Source organism: Phocoena sinus, chromosome 9, assembly GCF_008692025.1.
Source record: "Phocoena sinus isolate mPhoSin1 chromosome 9, mPhoSin1.pri, whole genome shotgun sequence".
NCBI lineage: Eukaryota > Metazoa > Chordata > Mammalia > Artiodactyla > Phocoenidae > Phocoena > Phocoena sinus.
The window spans coordinates 13,478,109-13,499,304 of NC_045771.1; the positions used below are offsets into that span (position 1 = coordinate 13,478,109).

A 21,196-nucleotide genomic window follows, 5' to 3' on the forward strand; every position below is an offset into this window, starting at 1 on the left:
CCCGCCCGCAGGCTCGGGGACCGCCCCTTAAAGCCGACGCGAGCCGGACTGCGGCCGAGGCTCACCCGGCCCTTGCGTCTCGGAGTCCCAGAAATAGAATTAACCCAAAACGCCAACGCGCCCTCCACGCCCCCTTTCCGCGCTGCGCGTCTGTCTCTCCACTGACATCCTTAGCTTTCCTTACAAAGAGCGCGGAAACGCGGAAACGCTAGGTGAACTGAAGGCCGGTTCCGGAACACGGGTCTGTTTTTCAACTGAGCGGGAAGTGGCGGGTGCGGGTGAGGGCGGGGGTTGGGAGCGTTGTCCTTGGACGGCTGGAGTCCCTGGCTGCCCCGATTTGGGGAACGTGTTTGGACCTTGGGGAGTGGCTCCGGAAAGAACATTCATTCATTCAACCAATACTTATTAAGCTCCAGTATTTCTTAAACTCAGTCCAGTATTAAGCCCCCAGATGGAAGGTATTTGGTGTGAGGTTTTTGGGGAGTTTGTTTTTTTAACCTTGAAGAACCAAAGGAAGGTCAGCTACCTCTAGAAAGCAAAGGAGAGCAGAACAGAGCTTGGAAATCAGCCAACACAGCCTGGGAGGGCCCAGTGGTCTTATGCTCTGCTCTTTGGGGCTTAGGAGGCTGCCCTGTGCTGGGGTACCACAGTCACCTCTACATACATGACCCTTTATCTCCACGAGGGTGACAGGCTTCAACAGAAGTCTACCAGGGCCTCACAAGTGGAAGGGCCCTGGGGAGGGAAACAAGGTCGTGGCCCATGCCTGCTCCTGGAAGTGTGACTGCCACTCACAGCCTAAGGAGTGCTCGAAATGTGGGAACTCCTGCACTGCTAACTAATAATCCATATCCCATTTCCGCAAGATGCGGCAGACCCTTTTAAAGTTCCCTAGACAGAAGTCATACCTACCACCACTGGTTTCAAATATGGCCAGCTATTAATTATGCCCTCCCAGCTTCCTCTGATTTATTTATCCACTCTGTCCCAAAGGTGTAAAATATTCTTGTATGACTCTGATTCACCAAAGGGCTTATTGAGGACTTAATCTGAAACCAGAGTCTCTCGGTTCTAGCCCCCTAATTAAGAGGTAACCACATGAGTGGACACCTCTATGTGCTGCGGGAGGATGGTCGAACAGGTGACCAAGTCGGTGCTATTCGTGTGTCTGGGTTACCAAAGAAGACTTTGCCACATTTGATGATATGCTATGTATGGATGACAGCAACCTGAGAGATTTGAATAGAAAAAGTAATGAAGTTAAAAACTGCAGAGCGAAAATTGAACTACCTGGGGGCTATGATCCACAAAAGTAACTCATTATTGAATAGCCCTATTATGGCAACGATGCTGACTTTGAGACCATCTACCAGCAGTGTGTGTGGTGCTGCAGAGCCTTCCTGGAGAAGGGTCGCTGGCCCGGGTCCAGTCATTTCACGGCCCAGGCTCATCCCCACAGGCCCACGTTCTCCGTTGAGTGTCACAGTGTCACCATTCCCTAGCTGAGGCCACAGCCCTTTCTTCAGTTAACTCACCGTTTTTTCTTTTTGGCTGCGTTGGGTCTTTATTGCTGCACGGGGGCTTTCTCTAGTTGTGGCGAGTGGGGGCTATTCTTCGTCGTGGTGCGCAGGCGTCTCATTGCAGTGGCTTCTCTCGTTGCGGAGCACGGGCTCTAGGTGCGTGGGCTTCAGTAGTTGTGGCACACAGGCTCAGTAGTTGTGGCTCGCGGGCTCTACAGCGCAGGCTTAGTAGTTGTGGCACACGGGCTTAGTTGCTTCACGGCATGTGGGATCTTCCCGGACCAGGGATCGAACCCGTGTCCCCTGCATTGGCGGGCGGATTCCTAACCACTGTGTCACTAGGGAAAGCCCTGACTCACTGTTTCTTACCTTAAAAAAAAATTGTGGATGGAAATCAGTTGTGTTTGGCCGAAGAATAAATAAAAATTTTTGATTCAAACAAACAAAAAAAAGAGGTAACCACATGACCTCAGGTGGTCTCTCTGGGCCTCTGTTTCTCCTTAAGCGAATTGTGGAGGGGAGTCTGACCAAAGCTATACAAATTCTCTAGACTTACATCTATGATTCTGGCAATTAGTATCTTTAACAGTAGTTAAGGGACTTCCCTGGTGGTCCAGCGGTAAAGAATCTGCTTTACAATGCAGGGGACGCGGTTCGATCCCTGGTCAGGGAACTAAGATCCCACATGCCGCAGGGCAACTAAGCCTGCGGGCCACAACTACTGAGCTCTCATGCCTCAACGACAGAGCCTGAGTGCCGCAAACCACAGAGCCCACGTGCCCTGACGCCTGCACGCCACAACTAGAAAGAAGCCCACGCGCCGCAACGAAGATCCCGTGAGCTGCAACTAAGACCCAACGCAGCCAAAAATAAATTAAATAAATAAATAATCTTGGGGAAAAGAAAACAGTAGTTAAGAACAAAATTCTGGAGTTAAGTAAGCCTGGCTTCAGTTCTTGGTTCTGTGTAACCTGTATAACCTTAGGGACACGTTACCTCGCCTTTTGGAGCCTCTATTCCTCACTTGTCGGATGGAGGTAAGAACAGAACCTCCCTCTCTGGCTGTTGAAAAGCAGTGAGTCAAAACTGTACATGACGTGGGTAATACCAGGTGTCACTAAATGTTAGCAAATATTGTCGTTTATATTATCTAGATAAATTAAAGTGGTTCTGTTTCACAGATTTGGAGGAAACATCATGGAAGGTCTGACCTCAGCCCTTTGTGGCATCCTAGAAATTCACCTAAAGTGGTGGCTCAAACTTGAGCATCCACCAGAATCACCTGAGGGCGGGGCCCATCTGCAGGGTCTGATTCTGTAGGTCTGGAGTGGAGCCTGAGAATTGGCAATTCTGACAGGTTCCCATTTGCTGCTGCTGGTCCTGGGAACACACTTTGAGAACCACTGTCCTTGTGGTGGTGATGCTGGTGGTGCTGATGGTGATAAAGGTGCACCATCTCAAGGAGTTAACAGTCACCCAAACAGGTGAAGCTAAGGGATTCCCGGGGCCCATGTGGATTTCAACTAGGAGAACAAAGTTATTAAGACACCATGGACAGCAAAATCAAACAGTGGTATCAAATATGAACGCTAAATCAAAAATGGTAAGGGCAGCCTTTAAAAATTAGAGTTGTTGATTTGTAGTCAAGCTGCTTCTCACATGGGAGAATGTTTCGTGATTAGTAACAGCAGGAATGTATTTAGAATGGTTAATGAATTAAGAGACTGAATATACAAACAGACACTGGCCAGACCATATATGACAATAGAACTCTGACCCGTAGCCTCGGCAGCAATGGGCCCCGAATAGTCAGGACTTGGTCCCTGACTGCAGCTTCTCTAATTTTCACCCCCCAATTATCAACTCAGGACCAATCAGAGAAAGCCAAATAGCCTCTCCAAACCAATCACACGCGATGCCCTGGCCTCCAGCCTCCCCATGCCAACAACCTCCAATTCAGGGCAACTGAAGCCTTTTCTTTTTCCTCTGTAAACCTTTTCTGCTAGCATTTGATTCTCCACTTGTACTTGAGTCTCTGCCAAATGCAATTGATTGTAAGTAACTGACTCCCTTGCTATAGAAAGCTCTGAATAAATAGCCTCTATTTGTTCTCATTTGGGTGCTCTTCGTTTATTTCCACAGAATCTTCACAGTGATAAGTAAGCCCGTTAATAATCAACAGTTTCCAGTTCTTGGAAATGTTCCTGCTGGTATTAACTCTAGTACCACTAGGTGGCACCAATCGCTTGTGAAGTGCATCCAAACCTCCTGCAGGATGGGAGGGGGAAAGAGACGCCAAGACCCACCTGGCTGTGCTGATTTTTTCGCTTGAGCCAAATGACTGTGATTTTAGCATCTCCCACGTCACATTGTTACATAACAGATGTGATGCAGAGCAAGTATTTATTCAAGATCCTGGAGAAGGGGTTGGGGATGGGGACTTGGCTGGTTCTGGGGTTTTCAACCTCTGCACTTTGGACCTTTGGGGCAGGATAGTTCTTTGCTGTGTGTCAGGGGAGGAGCAGAAGCTGTCCCAGGATGTTTAGCAGTATCTCCGGCCTCTACGCACTCAGTGCCAGAAGCACCCCCCCTTTCCCAACTGTGACAATAAAATATGTCTTCAGGGACTTCCCTTGTGGCGTAGTGGGTAAGACCACGTTCCCAATGCAGGGGGCCTGGGTTCGATCCCTGGTCAGGGAACTAGATCCCACATGCATGCTGCAACTAAGAGTTTGCATGCCGCAACTAAGGAGGCCACGTGCTGCAACTAAGGAGACTGCAAGCCGAAACTAAGACCCGGTGCAACCAGATAAATAAATAATATGTCTTCAAACATTGCCAGATGTCCCCTGGGGGAACAAAGTTGTCCCTAGGTGAGGACCACTCCTTGTGGAGGACAGCTCTCTGCTGAGACCCTTTCAGCATCCTGCTCCCCTCCCCCATCATCACACATGCTCACTTTCTTCAGAACAGATACCGGGAAGGGACACCCCTGCATACCCCTTCCACAGCCTCCACTTCATCCCCACCTTGGGTAGGTTCTACACCAGTGTGTCTCCAGTGGGGACTTGAGCCACCTCCACCAAAAACACCTGGGGTAGGTGTAAAACTGCAGATTCGTGAGCCCCATCCCAGTTTCCCTGCATTAGGATCCCTTTGGGGAAGAGTAGAATTTGCTTTTCCCCCAACAAGCCCAAGGGGATTATCAGGGAAGGAAAAAGTTTGAGAAGCACCAACCCCACCCTACCCCTAGGTCCTGCTTGGTACACCTAGCCTGCAATTAGCTCCTCAGGGAGTTGGACCCTGGCATGAAAAGCTGGCTCTGGGCCACCCACATACATCTACTCCCTAAGCCGGTAGAATAGAAATATCAGAAATACTGGAAAAGAACACTAAGGGAGAAGGCCCCTGCCCCTGCCCCGCCTGCTGCAGTGATTTTCCATCCCTTCCTCCCTCACGTCGGCCCCTCCCCAGCCCCTCCCTTTCTCTTTCCTTTGCTTCAGCTGAATTGTCTCCATTACCTCTTCTCTTGAGATTTCTCCTCCTCTGGTCCCCACCTTCTGGTTTCCCGGATGGTTGCCGCGGCTCTACCCTGGTGCAGGTGCTGCCCCGGTGCTGACGCCGCGTGGCCTGGGCAGGTCCCCTGTGCTGATGCCGCGTGGCCTGGGCAGGTCCCCTGTGCTGATGCCGCGTGGCCTGGGCAGGTCCCCGGTGCCCGTCTGTGAGGCCCCTTCCAGCTCTGCCCCTGCAATGCCCACCATGCTGCGTACAGCTCTGCTGCTCCCGGTCAGTCCTGTAACCAGGTCCTCCCTCCGTTTGCAAACTGGGCAGATGAGGACGGTAGCTCCTGACCAGCGGTCCCGACAGCAAAGGTGGGAAGGGGTTGTCTGGGGTCATCCCAGCTCTGGCACTCATTCATGGTGGCCTTGGGCAAGGCACCTCGCTCTTCTTGGCGGTTGCTTCATTGGTAAAAGAGGCTCTGCTGTTAGAACCTACCTCCTGGGTGATCCCTGGGAAACCTTGACACTCCCTGGAGAGGCTGCTGTTAGAATCTACCTCCCGGGTGATCCCTGGGAAGCCTTGACACTCCCTGGCACCTGCTCAGGCACACAGGAAAGAGCAGAATGAGAATAAGCGCTTTCTCCGCCTACCTGAGCGGGTGGGGACTGGGGAGGACCTGAGGGCCATCTCGCCCCATCTCTCCAGGAGCCCGAGACCCACAAACGGCAGTTGCCTTGCCCAAGGTGGTGCTGCCATCTGGGAAGGTCAGAAGCCACCCAGGCTTGCCTTTGGCCAATATATATATTTTTTAAGGTGATGTATAGTTGATTTCCAGTATTGCATCTTTGGCCAATATTTTGATTTGATCTGAGAGATATAGGAAGTGGATCAGATATTAGGGCCTTCCAGAAATATGTACCCCCCCACACAAGGTGTGCCCTCTGAGAGGCAGCACAATGACTTACAGCCATTTGGAGCTCTGAAGGCTGAGATCAGGGTCTGGGTGGGTATTAGTAGAGGGGACGAGCTGGCAGGCTTTAAGCCCAGAGGTGTGGTGCCCAGATCCTAACATGTGATGAAAATGTTTGAAGGGGATTCTTGCCGCCCCCTTATGTCTGAGGAGATTGCCTAGTTGGTCGGGAAACAGGGGGGAAGGCTCTGAGAAGCAAAAGGTGGAAGCCTTGTGTCCTCAGCATGATCCAGAGCCAGTCCGACCACCCTACTGTGTTCTGAAATCACAGCGCACAGGAAGAGCGAGACCTGCTTAAACACAGAGATTCGTGCCTCTAAGAGAGTATCTCAGTCACCAACCTCTAGTTCCTCTCCCTGAAGTTTAACCGGATCTTCCAGAAGGAACAGAGAAGAATAGAAGCGTAGAGGGTACTGGGCATTGTAGGTATGATAGTTGAGACTTTGCCTAATGGTGAAAGATGCAGGCCTTCCGTGACTCGGTTCTCTCTTTTTGTCATAGACACACTAATCCTTGTAAAGTTATGAACGCTTTAACTCTGTGGAAAAAAAAAACCATGACCCTTCAAAGTAAGCTAGGGGCATAGGAGTGAAACAGGTGGTGCTTATGCAAAAATTACAGGTGATTGTCATATTTGCCAATTCGGTGGTTCTTTGAGATTTCCAGTGGTACCCTGACAAATGTCAGTGGTGACCAACAAATGCCACCTTCTCCACAGCACCCCATAAAGGGCCCCCACAGCTTCCAATCTCCCAGCCCCAGCACAGGAGGTAGAAGGCAGGAGAGCATCAATTGGGGCAGGGCGGAGGGCAGCAAAGACAGGCCCTTCAAAGCTAGGGGAGGATGTCGGAGCAACAGGGCCCTCAGTCTGGGCTCTGCTCACCCCTTCCCCTGGGTGGCCTCCACTTCCCCCGCCCCATACTTCCCCTCCCATCCCACACCTCCTGGATGACATTTGATTGGGACCGAGAACAAACCCAGCCTGGGTTTGAGGTTTGGGTGGGATGCTTGGCTTGGTTTTATGTCCTCAGAGGGAGGCAGCTGGAGGTTGTGGTGGGACTGCGGGAGCTCGCATCCAGCTGCCTCTCCGCTGGGGAGAATGAGCCACGGATGCAATGCGAGTAGCATGGAATGAGGACGGCAGGAGGAAGATGGCTTCCTGGGGAGGAAAGGAGTAGGATGCCTGCGAAAGACTGAGGCAGCCCTGCCGCCAGCCCAGATGGCTCCGTGGGCTCAGGCCCATTCTCAAGGGATGAGGAGAATCTTCACCAAAGGCATGTCAAAGTGAGGCTGTGGACTTTCCCTGCCCCTAAAACAGGCTCCTTCCTTCCTTGCTCTACCTCCCCCAAATGTCACGGCCCCAAACATAGATAAATGATTCCTCTCCCCATCCAGCCTTCTAGATAAAATAATAATAATTTTAAAAAATAACCAAACTTCTCATCTATCATCTACTGTGTGTATAACTTTCAACTACACGCTGGCAGGCCAATAGCCTTGAGATGGAAGTTCCTGCCGGGCAAGGAGTCGAAAAGGAACGGGTCACAGTGACCCAAGCAAGGGGTGCCCAGTCTCTGGGAAGCGGTGTCAGAGATGCCTGTGGCTTCCAGAGCAGGGAGCATAACCAGGATGAGGGTTGAATACTTATCCAGAAACCCCCCTCCAGAGTGACTGGCGCTGGGCAGAGCCCTTGCTCTCAGGCAACTTGGTGTGACAAAAAGGCCTGGGCCTGTGTGACCTCAAATAAGTCACATAACCTCTTAAAACTTGGCTTCCCCACCCACAAAATGGTAGGGATGATATGTAATTGCCCAGGAGTGTGGAGTGGATCAGGTGCCATGACAGAGGTGAAGTGCCTGGAACTGAAAAGACACTCAGGATGTGTTTAGCATTCCAAAGGAATTTAAGCAGACATTAAACAATTTGGGGGAGAGGAGATGTTCAAAGGCTCCTTCTCAGGCTCTCTCCTCCTCTTATTCAGACTAGCCTCCTTTCCCTGGTCCCGCAGTTCTTCATTTAGCATATAGTGCCGGCTCTGTGCTGCTAGCCATGCTCTGGCAGAAGGCCCTGGACCTAAAAGGGCTGGGGGGAGGGGGAAGCTCAACTGAGAAGGGAGAAGAATCACTGCCTTCTGCCCTCCTCCCTCCTTGAACCTTTGCTCCTGCAAGGAAAAGAGATTAGGAAGAAAATAACAAACAGGGGCTGAGGGAGCACACCCGCCATAGGCCAGTCCAGGCACTGCACCCTTTCCTTGAAGATCTGCTTTAATCCCCACACCATGAGGTCGGTTATAACCGCTTTTTCCACCATACGGATGAAGACACTGAGAGTGAGAGGCCAAGCAACCTGCTCCAGAGCCGGATTTGGCCGTTTGTGCCAGAGCCTGTGCCCCTCACAGGATGCTGAAGGAAGAGGAAGGTGTGGATGAGAGATGGTCTGCAGTGCCTCGTGGTCGCTCTAGGTGGAAACAGCAGCCTTCAAGATCAAGAATCAATCATTTAGACATATATACACTACCAAACCTAGGGTGGATAGCTAGTAGGAAGCAGCCGCGTGGCACAGGGAGATCAGCTCGGTGCTTTGTGACCACCTGGAGGGGTGGGATAGGGAGGGTGGGAGGGAGGGAGACGCAAGAGGGAAGAGATACGGGAACATATGTATATGTATAACTGATTCACTTTGTTATAAAGCAGAAACTAACACACCATTGTAAAGCAATTATACTCCAATAAAGATGTTTAAAAAAAATAAAAAGAATCAACCATTTAAATGCTTATACTTAAAAAAAGAAAAAAAAAATCTGCTTACACCTTGCAAATTTGTATTCTAAACTTTTACCGTGTTTAGGTGAAATGGGTATGGTGTGAAGGAGTTGAGGGAGGTTTGAGGAGGTCTACAAAAGCTTCAAAGATCTTGTAGAATGAGCAAAACCCTCAGCAAAGAAGATGGAGCTTTTCTGTCTTTGTGACTTTGATATCTGAATAAGCCCCTCAGAGCTCAGGCCCCCAGTCTAGGAACTGCCTAGGCAGTATCTAATGTTCCCCAGGTTCTGCAATCCTTTATATTCTCTTTCCCCTCTCTCCTGCACACCCCTTTTCTGAATTTGTAGGCTAAGCCTCTCTCTCCCCTTTTCACCCCTTGCCTAGGCTGTAGGTCCCTCCTTCCAGGAGCCTCGTGGGCGAAAGACAAGAATGACTTTCCCAGGGGTGTAGACACGGGCCTGAAGCCTTCCCCCAACACTCACCAATCACCACTGCCAGCTCCATCTCCCTTTCAGCAGGGCACTCCTCTGCTCAAAAACTTTCCATGGTCCCCAGCTGCCCTCAGCATCAACTGCGCACAGCATTTTCACGTGTACTTTGGCAGTCCTAAATCATGCCGATCTGTGCTCCTTGATCCTTTGTCCTACGCAAGTGGGGCAGCAGGCACCATAAAGTCACTTCTCTGGGAAGCTTTTCCTGACCCCCGCCCGGTGTGGGAGTCTTGTGCCCCGCGCTCAGGGCCCCTGGGCTTTCACTGATAGTGCCAGGGTGTCGGCATCCCAGCCAGACTTGGAACTGCAAGGGGCAAGGGTGGTGGCTGACTCGTTGCCTAGGGTGTCCCAGCCCCCAGCCCTGCGCCTGAGCCCTAGTAGGTGCCCCATAAACGCGTTAAAAGACTGGAGTGAATTGAGGGCCGGGAGTGTCGCCGCCACTCCGATGCATCTATCTCAAGGTCTCAGTCTCCGGCTGAGCGCGTCGCGCGGATAAACCCCGGGCCCGGCGGAGACGGAGCCTGACACTCGGTGGTCTCCAGCAAAAAAAGGGTTAAGCCGCCATCTCCCCACCCCCCAAAAAGGGCGAAGGGAAGAGTCCGGCAGAAGGTCCTGTTTACTGGAGCCGCTCGAGTCCGCGCGGCCCTGGGAGAGGCGTTGTCGTGGCAACGGGCCGGGCGCCCGCCAGCTGCGGATGAGCTCACTGAGCTGCGGCGGGCGGGGGCCGGCGGGGCGAGCGGCCCGGCTCAGAGCCGCCGCGCCACCGGGAGAGGAAGGGGCTGCCGGCCGAGCCCGCCCTCCACTCGCCCACAGCGGCGGCCGGGCGGCGGGGACGCGAGCGGAGGGCGCCGGGAGAGGCCCGGCCGACACGAGTGCGGGGGGCTGCGGGCCATGGCGCCCCGGGCCCTCGCCGCCCGCCGCCCCCGCCCGCCCGGGCGCCCCCGAGCTGCGCCTCGGAGCCCACGGAGCCTCGGCGCGCCAGGAGGTAGGGCCGGGCCGGGGGACCGAGGAGGGGACGCGCCGGGGGACCGAGGAGGGGACGCGCTGGGGTGTGGGTAAGAGAGAAGACGGACGGAGCTGCCCCAACCCGGAGCTGGGAAGTGGCTCTTTGCAGACCAAAGACTGGGTTTCCCGTGTGCGGACGTGGGGACCGAGGCGCTTGAGCCCGACCTGTGGGACTGGAGCAAAGTGCTGTCCGGACGTCCTTCCGGGAACTCGGGAGGCCGTGGTCCCGCGCCTGGGAAACCTGCAGAAACCGGGCAGAGCCTCCGCCTTGCGCCGTGCTTGTCGCAGGGGCGCGGGAGAGAGAGAGTGTGTGTGTGTGTGTGTGTGTGTGTGTGTGTTTACAGAAAGAAATTTGCAGTCTTGAGAAAACGGGGAGGTAAAGATGACTTCATGATCTTATTTCTCCCACTTTTCCCCTCAGGATGGAGTTGGGACTAGATGGAGCCCAGGGGTAGTCTCTTAACACAGGATATAATGATATTTAGGAGGGTCACAGGGAACTGGCTTCAGTCCACTGAGGAGAGCTGAACCTCAGCGGAGGAATCCTGTCCTTGAGGGTATCGGGTGGGAAAGCCGGACATTGCCTCCAGGGGCAGAGATTGGGATAAGGGAAGTGCACTGACTTTGTTTTTAGCCAGCTGGTGCTGGGGAAGGAGCAGACGGAGTTCTAGCTGGTGTTGAGATGCGCTTCAGGGATGCAACTTCTCTAGTGTTATGAATGACACAGTAATAACAGCCCCAGGGTTATAATAGACACTCTGCAGTAATTTTGCTATTAAACTCTTAAACCTGCAGTTGTTACTACATAAAAGAACAAAATTCTTTCTGCTTGCACCATCAAGTATCAAACACACCAAAGGAGTGGAGTAGACCCTCTTTGAGATGGGCCGCCTAGGATGAGCAGAATTCTACAGGAAGTCAAGGGCAAACAGTGACTGTTCTTAGGAAGAGCAGTGAAAAGGCTGGCCTTCAGTCCTACTATTCCGGAAGAGGTGAACCCTGCCTGTGTCATGCACTCATTCACTTAACGGTTCTACAGATCAACTTGCTAGGTGTCAGGGACAGAGTGATGAATAAGATATCTCCCTTCCTTCCAGGCACTCACCATCCTTGCTGGGTAGTCAAACAAAAAATTAACTACACAGTCTGCATCTGACCTGGCCATCCATGCGTGCTGTGTGCTAGGGGAAACCAGAGCAGGGCTGTCCAGCTCAGGGGAAACCCACAGAATAGGTAAGGTCAGGCTGAGCCCTGAAAACCTTTTCACCAAGAAAGCAAAGCAGAGAAGGTTGTTTCAGGCTGAGGGAACAGCGTGTGCAAAATCACCAAGTGGGAGGGAGGAGGACGGGCAAGTGTGGGGAGAATTCATGGTTGCAGTTCCCAGAGAGAAGAAGGATCTCGCTGAAGCAGGGGCCATGGGATTGGTCTGTATCTTAGAAAGCTCACTCTGCTTGCTGGGTGGAGGCTCAGAGGAGGATGAGACCAAGGCCTTGCAGCACCCAGGCTGTAGTTACTGACGCGCAGCATGACGGCAGTGGTGACGTGGGATGGAAAGAGCCAAGAGATAGTGAGGTGGGACCTGGTGACAGACTTGGGCACAGGGTCAGATAACTTAGAACTAAATGCAGAAAAGCTCAGGAGAAAACAAAGCAAAGCAAAAGGAATGAATATTTTGAATGGCCTGAATTTAGCAGATTACAACACTTGGACAATGAATTTGGCTATAAGTTTTCTGGCAGCTTAGAGACAAAAATACACTAGGTTGCACAGTTTTGGATTTTGGACAAGAGAAAGCACAGAAATTCAGCACAAATTTTTTCCTGGAATTGAACTCAACTGGGAATTTGTCATGTGGAAGTCTGTGTAAAGACTAAAGAGTGACATAGAAAAAGAAACTTCATTGTCAGTGTTACAAAAGATGCAAAGATAAAATTCCACATGACTATCTTCCTATATCATCTTCCTGTTATGACGTGGGGACATACTGCATTTCTGTGGGGGGGCTGAGTGCCAGCTCAGGCCTGTGGGCAGTCGTGATGCAGGGCAGTGAGGGCTTGGGGAATCCTATATGGAGGAGCCCATGGGCTCTCAAGTGTAGGAAGAGGTGATACCTACTTTGATGAATGTAGAGAGCACAGCACCCCGGGTGCCCACCATGAAGGGGGAAGCAGGCACATCCTAGTATAGCCCACAGACAGGTGGGCTGAGACTGGTCTGGAGAAGGGGTCTGGTAAGGCAGAGTATTGGGAGGGTTGCCATCGGAAATCCCGACCAAAGAGAAACAGAGAATGGGAAGAGCATTTCAGGATTCCATTCAGCTGGGTGGGTCCACTTCCCCTAGTGGTCCAGGTCTTTCTGCCCTCAGACGTGATGTTAAGGCTGCTTCTAGGGGTGGGGAAAGGGTGGGACTCAAGATGCCAGAGATCCATTCTATTGAGGTCTGGGAGGGTGGGAAACTTCTTCGCTGCAACATAAGGAATGTTGCAGAAGAACAGGGAGTGAGGGCTGGGAGGTAAGGTTCTACACTCAGTCGCACATCTCCTGACCAGGCCCTTCCTGTTGGTTTCTGCAGAAGGGTGAATCTGCAGAATCTATGTCAATGCATTTCTTTTTTTTTTTTTTTTTACTAAAAAGGTTTTTTTAAAATAAATTTATTTATTTATGTATTTATTTATTTTTGGCTGCATTGGGTCTCTGTTGCTGCACGCGGGCTTTCTCTAGTTGCGTCGAGCAGGGGCCGCTCCTCGCCACGCTGTGCAGGCTTCTCACTGCGGCGTCCTCTCCCGTTGTGGTGCACGGGCTCCAGGTGCACAGGCCTCAGCAGTCGTGGCGCGCGGGCTCAGCAGTTGTGGTTCGCGGGCTTGGTTGCTCCGCGGCATGTGGGATCTTCCCGGACCAGGGCTTGAACCCGTGTCCCCTGCATTGGCAGGTGGGTTCCTAACCACTGCACCACCAGGGAAGCCCTATGTCAGTGCATTTCTGATGTGCCCTCCGAAGTTTAAACCACTTCTTGCCGGCTGTAGAAGTCTTCACACTGAATAGGTGTGATAATCTACTCCATCATGCCTCCACATCACAGTTCTTAGCATTTTAAACCCAGGGAGCACATTACACATTTAAATACTGGGGTCGGGGGGCATTTTTTAAACAAGCGATGCCTGGGCTCTACCCCAGACCAAGTAAATCAAAATCTCTGAGAATGGGCCCTGGGCATCAGTATTTTTATAAGGTGCCAGGTGATTTTAAGGTACAGCCAAGATTGAGAGCAGCTGCTTTAACAATCACCTAGAGGGCTCATTACAGCAGGGGGCAGAAACCTCAGACTCCAAAAGCAAAGACCCCATAGAATTTAAAATTTGGAAGCCTGGTACAATGAAATCAATTGGCTAGTCAGCCTTCAACATCAAGATCTAAAGCCATCTTGAGCAGATACAGATAAGGAGGCTAGTAACAAACACATTTATGTGAAGTTTTGTGTGTATGTGTGTGAGGCACTTTTTTTGAACAGAAATTCTAAAAGCATAATTACAAGCCTTCCACAGTTAGATCTGTCTGGTCTAATACTATCATATGCAGTGCTGCACCATAGCCAAAACTGAAAAGCCTCAGAACCTTTCTCTTTTTGCCTAGGACCCACATAGGTCTATCTTTTTTGAGTGCTGAGCCTCTTGAGTTTTCTTTCTACTTCCCTCCTGATATTCAAGTGTATGTGTTCTCTGACCTCTGTCTTCCAGATTGGAAAGAAGCTGGGAGAATTCATTTGCAATTTAACTTGCCTAAAGTCTCAGTCAAAAGGAGTGAATCTCTAAGAGTTGAATTCCAGTAACTCTGACAGGATAACAGGGGAACTATTTTGAGGCTCCATGGCTTTCCCAACAACCCTCAAATATACCTCACAGGCAGTTACTTCTTTGGCTGTGGGCAAAGTTGACTCATCCTCCCCCACTATCTCTGGAATCCAGCCCCCTTATTTTGCTTCCTGAGGGTCTGACAGTTACTCATGAGTGACAAAGACCCCTGCTTGTGCCTCGTGTCACTCCCAGTCTCCTGTGTACAGGCATGGTCCCTTCTTCCTTCACCAGAACCAGACAGCTGCCACAGGTACCCTGGGCTCTCTTTGAAACCCCTGCACTGGCCACAGAGGGACTCACAGGCACCACTGCCCGTTTAATGATGGGAGGCAAGTCAGTGGCTGGAACTGAGTGAGTGATTCTCTACATTTGACAAAGGTAGAGAACCGAGTTCTCTACATTTGACATCCAAAAGACAGCAATATGTCGGGAAGCCAGAATCAGACCATCTTTTCCCCTCGTGATAAAATCATTGTCTGATTTGGGCAAAATTTATCCAAACTCAGTTTGCCTAGAAGTTAAGCCCCTGCCAGCTGGAGCCCAGAATTGCTTTCTCTTTGGCTTCTCTTTGACACGTTCATCCTTGGCCTGTGGTCGGTTGAAAGAGGGATGAGCCCAAGACCCCCTTTTCCAACTGGCTAAACTACTAAAAGCCAAGTTATGGTTTCCCCTGCCCTCAGCCTTAGGGAAAGAAGGGGTGAGTCACCCTCGCAGCAAGCTCAGGGAAGAGGTTAGCTTCCCTCTGTATTGGGGAACCAGGAGGTTCCATGCTTCCCTTCAGAAGGAAATGAGAGCAGGATTGAGCTGGAGAATGGGGACAGGACAGGAAGCTGTGACCGTGACCGTGACTGTTCTTCCATGGTACCCAGGCCTTCCAAGGGCTGCGTGTCTTATCAGGAGGGCTGTCAGACCAGTTCAAGCAGAGTATCAAATGCATTTCCTTTTGTTTTCTTTAAAAGTGTGCTTTAAAATTTTAGGAATACTTTTATATACACATATATATTTATATGTAAATATGAAAGTTATCCTTGTTATAAAACATTTGAACAATACATAAAAAGAACACAATGAAAAATGAAAGTTTTTCCCATACTGACTCCCTCCTCAGAGGCCATCACTGTTCGGTGTATGTACCAAATCCCCCTAGACTTCTTTTCTTTACACGTAATATGTTTGTTTGTTTGCTTGTTACAAAGATGGAAGCATGCTATCATGACTGAACAGTATTTTGTGAGAATAATTCTACGTGGGACATACATAGTCCTCTCGTTTCTAACAGCTGCCTAGTCTTCCTTTGTATGGATCGATTTCATTTGTTTTAACACATTATTTATTGGTGAGCAATTAGTTGTTTCAGATTTTAGCCACTGCTAAGACTCCCCAGCACTCGTTCCAACATTTCTATAAGATGAATTCCCAGAAGTGGAATTGCTAGGTTAAAAGATTTCAAAGCCAAATGCATATTGAATATATCTGTGCCCAGTGACAGATGTTTTAAAAATGAGATTCTGATACTCAGTCTTAAAAAAATTGTAAAACGTTATTACTTCTCTCTCCCCTAACCCAAGTATCCCCACCCTAGTTCCCCACTGAATTTACTATGAATTTCTATTTAAGATAATATGAAAATTAAAATTCATAGTGTGATAATCCATAGAGACAATCTATTATTTTGAGTTTTGTTAAATTTTAAAAGGCAACATATTAAAACTAGAGCTTCTAAGAAATTTTTTATGGTTTATAGATTGTCGTCCAACAAACTGTCCCAATATTGTCTCTCGCTGTTGGTTTCGTGTACCCGAAATCTTGATCCCGTGTAACCACGATTTCACATAATTGTGTAGGCTGAAACCTGGGATCGGTGGGCTGGGTTATACACAAGAGCCAACTCAGGGAAATAATCCAAGGTGTCTCCCTCTTTTTTCCTCACTTTTCAGAAGGGAAGATGTCATAGGGTTGGATTTGATTTAGCCCTAAGTTCTCTGCAAATCCACTGCGGATAATGGATAGGGTAACCATATATACAAAGTGCGACACTTGTAAAGTAAAAAGGGGGCACTAAAGGTGATTGATATACAGCAGGCCTCTCCTGGGACTGTTCCTGCAAACTGCCACCCGGTGAAGGATTGGACATGCCCATCCATTCTCCCTGCTGCATTGACCTAGGGACATGGCTCTGTGCCATCCCTCTGACCCCAGCCTTTCTTAGCCCCCCAGAGTAGAGGTCTGAGTGCAGGGAAGGAGGAGGGGGGCAGGTGGCTAACCCAGTGCTGTGTGTCAACTCATTCCCACTAAACGAGTCAGAGGAGACAGGCCCCACTTCCCTGCTCCCCGCAGCTCTCCTTGGAAAAAGTAACAGCTGCCTTTCCCCAGCAAACTGGAACCATTAACGCAGGACATTTCTATAATTTTATTTGTGCTTCTCACGCCTCTGGGAAATACAGGTGCCACCACCCTGGATGACCGAGCAGAGGTGTTTGTATGGAATCACACCGCAAATCAGGATTAAAACTGACCTTGCGTGGTCAGGAGAGAGGTTAGCTGGCTGGGGGAGAAGCCATAGAGCACCAATTTGGTCACTGGGCAGGAGCAATGGGACAGCATGAGACACAGAACTTGCATCCCCTACAGCTGGAGTGGGACCAGTTTCTCAGCCACAGACTTGGTCAGGGGGTGGCTGGGAAGACACAGTGGAGCTTCCCACCAAAGCAGCTTGCCCGTGCACTGGGCTTCTGCCAGGGCAACGTCTCTAGGTCACTGGGGGCTCAGAGGGATTTCTCCATTTGATACTCTGAGCTGGAGGTGAGAGTTGTTCAGATGTGAAATGAAGTGCGTGGTCATCCAACCCCAAGTATAACTCCCTGGCAGCCTGACATCCTTTATATCTGGTCCATTTCATTATCTGTGTTTGTGACAATCAACAAACATACACAAGCTCCCAGGACATCAAAAAGGGACCAGTGCTCTGTTTACCCACCAGCCAAACTGATGCATATAATGGGATAGAAAAACATCAGAGAGGAGAGGCTCCTCGATGCTCCCAAAACGATAAGACTTGGAGATTCCGGCACTGCAGAGTCAAGAGAGGCTCCTGTTCAGGCTCTCCTTTCACCTGAAGGCAGGTCAGTCAAGACCCCTGGCCTAGGACAGGGGGGAGAGCGACAGGGAAAAGAGTCAGCGGCTACTTCCAGGCACACACACAGCCCAGGTTCAGGCTGCCTGTTGACCGGAGGGCAAGAGAAGGAGACTGCTACTTTCAGGACGGGGAGACAGAGCACCTTCACGAGCTTCTGGGGCAGGTCCACAAGCTCCCCTTCACATCCCTGAGGTCTGGCCTCCATCCCTAACCATCTGTGGAGACTTTATCCCGTTTCTCATGATGCAGTCATTGAATAGCAAGTTTGCTGTTCTCATTGTTTTTTGGGGTTTTTTTTTGCGGTACGCGGGCCTCTCGCTGCTGTGGCCTCTCCCGTTGCGGAGCACAGGCTCCGGACGCGCAGGCTCAGCGGCCATGGCTCATGGGCCCAGCCGCTCCACGGCATGTGGGATCTTCCCGGACCGGGGCAGGAACCTGTGTCCCCTGCATCGGCAGGCAGACTCTCAATCACTGTGCCACCAGGGAAGCCCTGTTCTCATTGTTTTTGAGCTTCCCAATCTATGCAAGTCTCCTGACCCGGGTCACAGTCGATATAAAACTGGTATGGTGACACATCTATGCCACTTGTTAAAATGCGGAAATGCTTCTCTACTGGTTGGTTAATAGTCACTCCCAGTGTCCCACAATCCTGGGAGCCCCTAGACCAGATCCAGCCATGAAAGGGTCAAGGCCACTGCCATTGGCTGGTGTCCGAGCCCCACTTTTGTGAAGTGATTTGAAGAATGGCTCCTCCCCTGAGACACCACACCACCTGGGGTGTCCTAATTGTCTTTGGAAAAGGAGATCTTCACTGATTTCCTTTTCTTCTTCTCATTCAAGAAGCATTCATACCACACCCACGGTAGACCAAGATCTGATCTAGACATTGCAGAGGAATAAAAAGAAGCCCAATGCAGGTGTTCTGTCATCAGACCTTCCTGTTCGGTTGGAAGGCCCAGATGAAGAAACATTAAAAAGAACTGAGTCAAGAGCTGGGTAACAGGGGCAAAGTGAGAGTCACCCCTACACCTCAATTCTTCACTCTCTTCTTTTGCTTCACTTTCTCCCTCAGAGAGCTCGTTCACGCTCACTGGTTCTTCAGCTGTGTCCCCAGTTTACACCTCCAGAGTTATGCTTTCACCAGACTCTTAGATCTCTACCTCTGACTGCCTGCTTTACACATTCCTCTTTTTTTTTAAAAGGTCTATTTTAAAGATTATTTTTATTTATTAGTTTTTAAAAAATGTTTATTTATTTAGGTTGCACTGGGTCTTAGTTGCGGCTCGAGGGCTCCTTAGTTGCGGCATGCAGGATCCTTAGTTGTGGCACGTATGTGGGATCTAGTTCCCCAACCAGGGATCGAACCCGGGCCCGCTGCATTAGGAGCGTGGAGGCTTACCCACTGGACCACCAGGGAAGTCCCTACACATTTCCTCTTGAATGTACAAAAAGAACACGTATGTTCATCACGTTTCCTCTTTATGTTCCACAGAGAGCAAACCTTACCTCCTCTTTCTGTTTCCAGAACGTCTTCAAGTCTCATCCGCCAGCCCCTTCCATCCTCCTCTCCTTGTTTCCCCATCACACGTCCCAGAGTGGCTGTCCCGCCATCAGTCTTGTCTGGGGCAGGGTGCACCGTCCCCTTTTCCTCATGCCCTTGCCTCGCCTAAACACTCTCCCAACTGTCGGAACCCAATCTATCAAAGGGCCACCAGATTCTGCCTCTTCTCTGAAGCAGTCCATGACTCCTGACTTTCATTGCCCGCCTCTAAATTCCTCCAGTTATATTTACTTCATAACATTTACCACTGTAGTTTGAATTTAGTCCCTAAGCCACTTTCACATTGTGGTTTTTGTTAAACGTGTTGTCAGGCATTCCCTGGACTGCGCTTGTCTTTTTGTCTTGAACAGTTGTAATCTTTTCTTGCCGGTGGTTGATCAGGTTTGCACCTTTTATCCCTAGCTCTAGGGCAGGGACCATTGCATGTATCTGTGAATTTCCCAGCAGCACCTCACACAGAGTACTGTGCTCAGCTCCTTGATGAATCTTACTAATTAATTTCAAATCCATCCATGCTGGCTCAGATTAGCTAAATAAAATCATAGGGGAAAGACCATTGCCCGTATCTCAAAGCTCAGCTAAATAAAACTGAGCACATTCCCAGGCATTGTGCAACTTCTAAGTATAAAACACCAAGCACAGATAGTAAACAAACAGAAACAGGGCCTCAGCTTATAAGAAGCCAAAAAACAGGGTGGAAGGGAAGAGGAGTCAGGGCGAGCAGGCCCTGCTGATTGGTGTGGGCCCCTCCTTCCTTTCACGTCTGGCATCAAGGCTGAGCACTGACTCTACTGAAAAGGGAAGAGGGTCAGCTCCTTATCCGATTTCAAAACCAACTTTTACAGATTACATTGTAACAGTAATGATACGTTTGAGAGGTCTTACAGCTGTACCACACTTGCAAACAGTTGAAGCTGGGTAAGCAGCCTTGCAGATGAGTTGAGCAGGTGGATGATGAAGATGATTATAACGAAGTCCTGTATTTTTATTTGGCAGAGTTAAGTTCGGTTCATAATAACAGAAGCCGTGTTGAGCACTTCTTACAGGACACGCACTGTGCCGGGAAGTTTTACAGCTGCGATCTCCTATAAGCCTTTCAAAGGGAGCCTTTCTCGCTTCTGTCACCGTTTTACAGAGGCGAGAACTAAGGCTTAGCAAAGTAACTTGCCCAAGGTCAAACGGCTCGCAGGCTTCAGAGCTGGAATTTGCATCCGGGTCTGTCTGCTTCCAAACCCTTTGCTTTTAACGCCCACGATGTGCCATCTCTCAAGCTCGTTCCCAGAACTGGGAGCAGGGCGGGAACGGCCGCAGCCCCCTGCTCCCTCTCCGGGCTCGGGGAGCCACGGTGCTGGCCCCGGGAAAGGGGATGGGAGATGACGTCTCCCTCCAAGACTGCTGCCTTTTGTCCAAATGTGCTGGCCGGGAGCCAGGCTGGAAACTCTCTGCTCATGGAAAGAAAGAGAACAGAAGCCAGCAAAAGAGGGTGGGAAAGGGTCCGAGGGGGAGGAAGGGAAGAGGAGGGCCGGAAGGCGAGGGGAGCGGAGGTGGCGAGTGAGGACTTTGGGTCGGCACAGCTGGAGCCAGGGAGGGCTGCCGGGAAGCAAATACAGCACGGCGTTCAGGTGCATCCCCTGCAAGTGGCTACTTCTGGTGTGCTCTGAGCTTCCAGGTGTCCGGAGGCCAGGACACAGGACAGATGCCACAGGGGACCCTTCTTCCCCTCCTCAGTACTACCTGTCAGTGAGGCCAGGTTAAAAGAACATGAGGAAACCCTGCAGAGGGAAAAATAAACCCCCAAATGGCAGCCCAAGGGCTGCCTCTGGAAGTGGAGGGCTGGCCAGGTAGTGCCCTGGTGCCACGGTGTACCTGGAGAGGACGGAGGGGGTGAATAAAACCCAATTGTAAGAACTCCCCAAGTAACTAGTCTGTACCCGGGAGGGGAAGGCCCCTTGCCTTGCCCCCAAGGCACTCAACTTGGCATTAGGCACCTGGACTTGAATCTGACCACCTGGATTCATTCAGCATCCGTGTGGCCTTGGGATAAGTTCATCTCTCCAGGCCTTGCTTTCCACATCTGTAAAGGGGAGGCAATTGTAGGCTTGGTGTGAGGACTCAGTGACACAATCTGTGTAGAATCTGGCCTAGAAAATATTAAGTGTTCGATAAATGTTAATCATTCATTCATTGTTGCAGTTTAATTTGAGGTGTCAAACATAACTATGTGAAATCTTGGGACTTCCCTGGTGGCGCAATGGTTAAGAATCCACCTGCCAGTGCAGGGGACATGGGTTCAATCCCTGGTCTGGGAAGATCCCACATGCCGCGGAGCAACTAAGCCCGTGCACCACAACTACTGAGCCCATGTGCCACAACTACTGAAGCCCACGCACCTAGAGCCC

General features: G+C 50.5%; 1 protein-coding gene across 2 annotated transcripts in view; it reads left to right on the top strand.

Annotated features, from left to right (window-relative positions):
• The first annotated feature begins 10,020 nt into the window (after window positions 1-10,020).
• The window catches only part of DENND2A (DENN domain containing 2A), a 102,599-nt gene continuing 91,423 nt past the window's right edge, over window positions 10,021-21,196 (top strand). Inside the window, exon 1 of one of the 2 annotated variants that reach the window (XM_032643522.1) lies at window positions 10,021-10,229. The gene's annotated coding sequence lies outside the window, so the exon portion shown is untranslated. The remainder of the gene's footprint in view (window positions 10,230-21,196) is intronic. The other variant, XM_032643521.1, reaches the window with a different exon arrangement.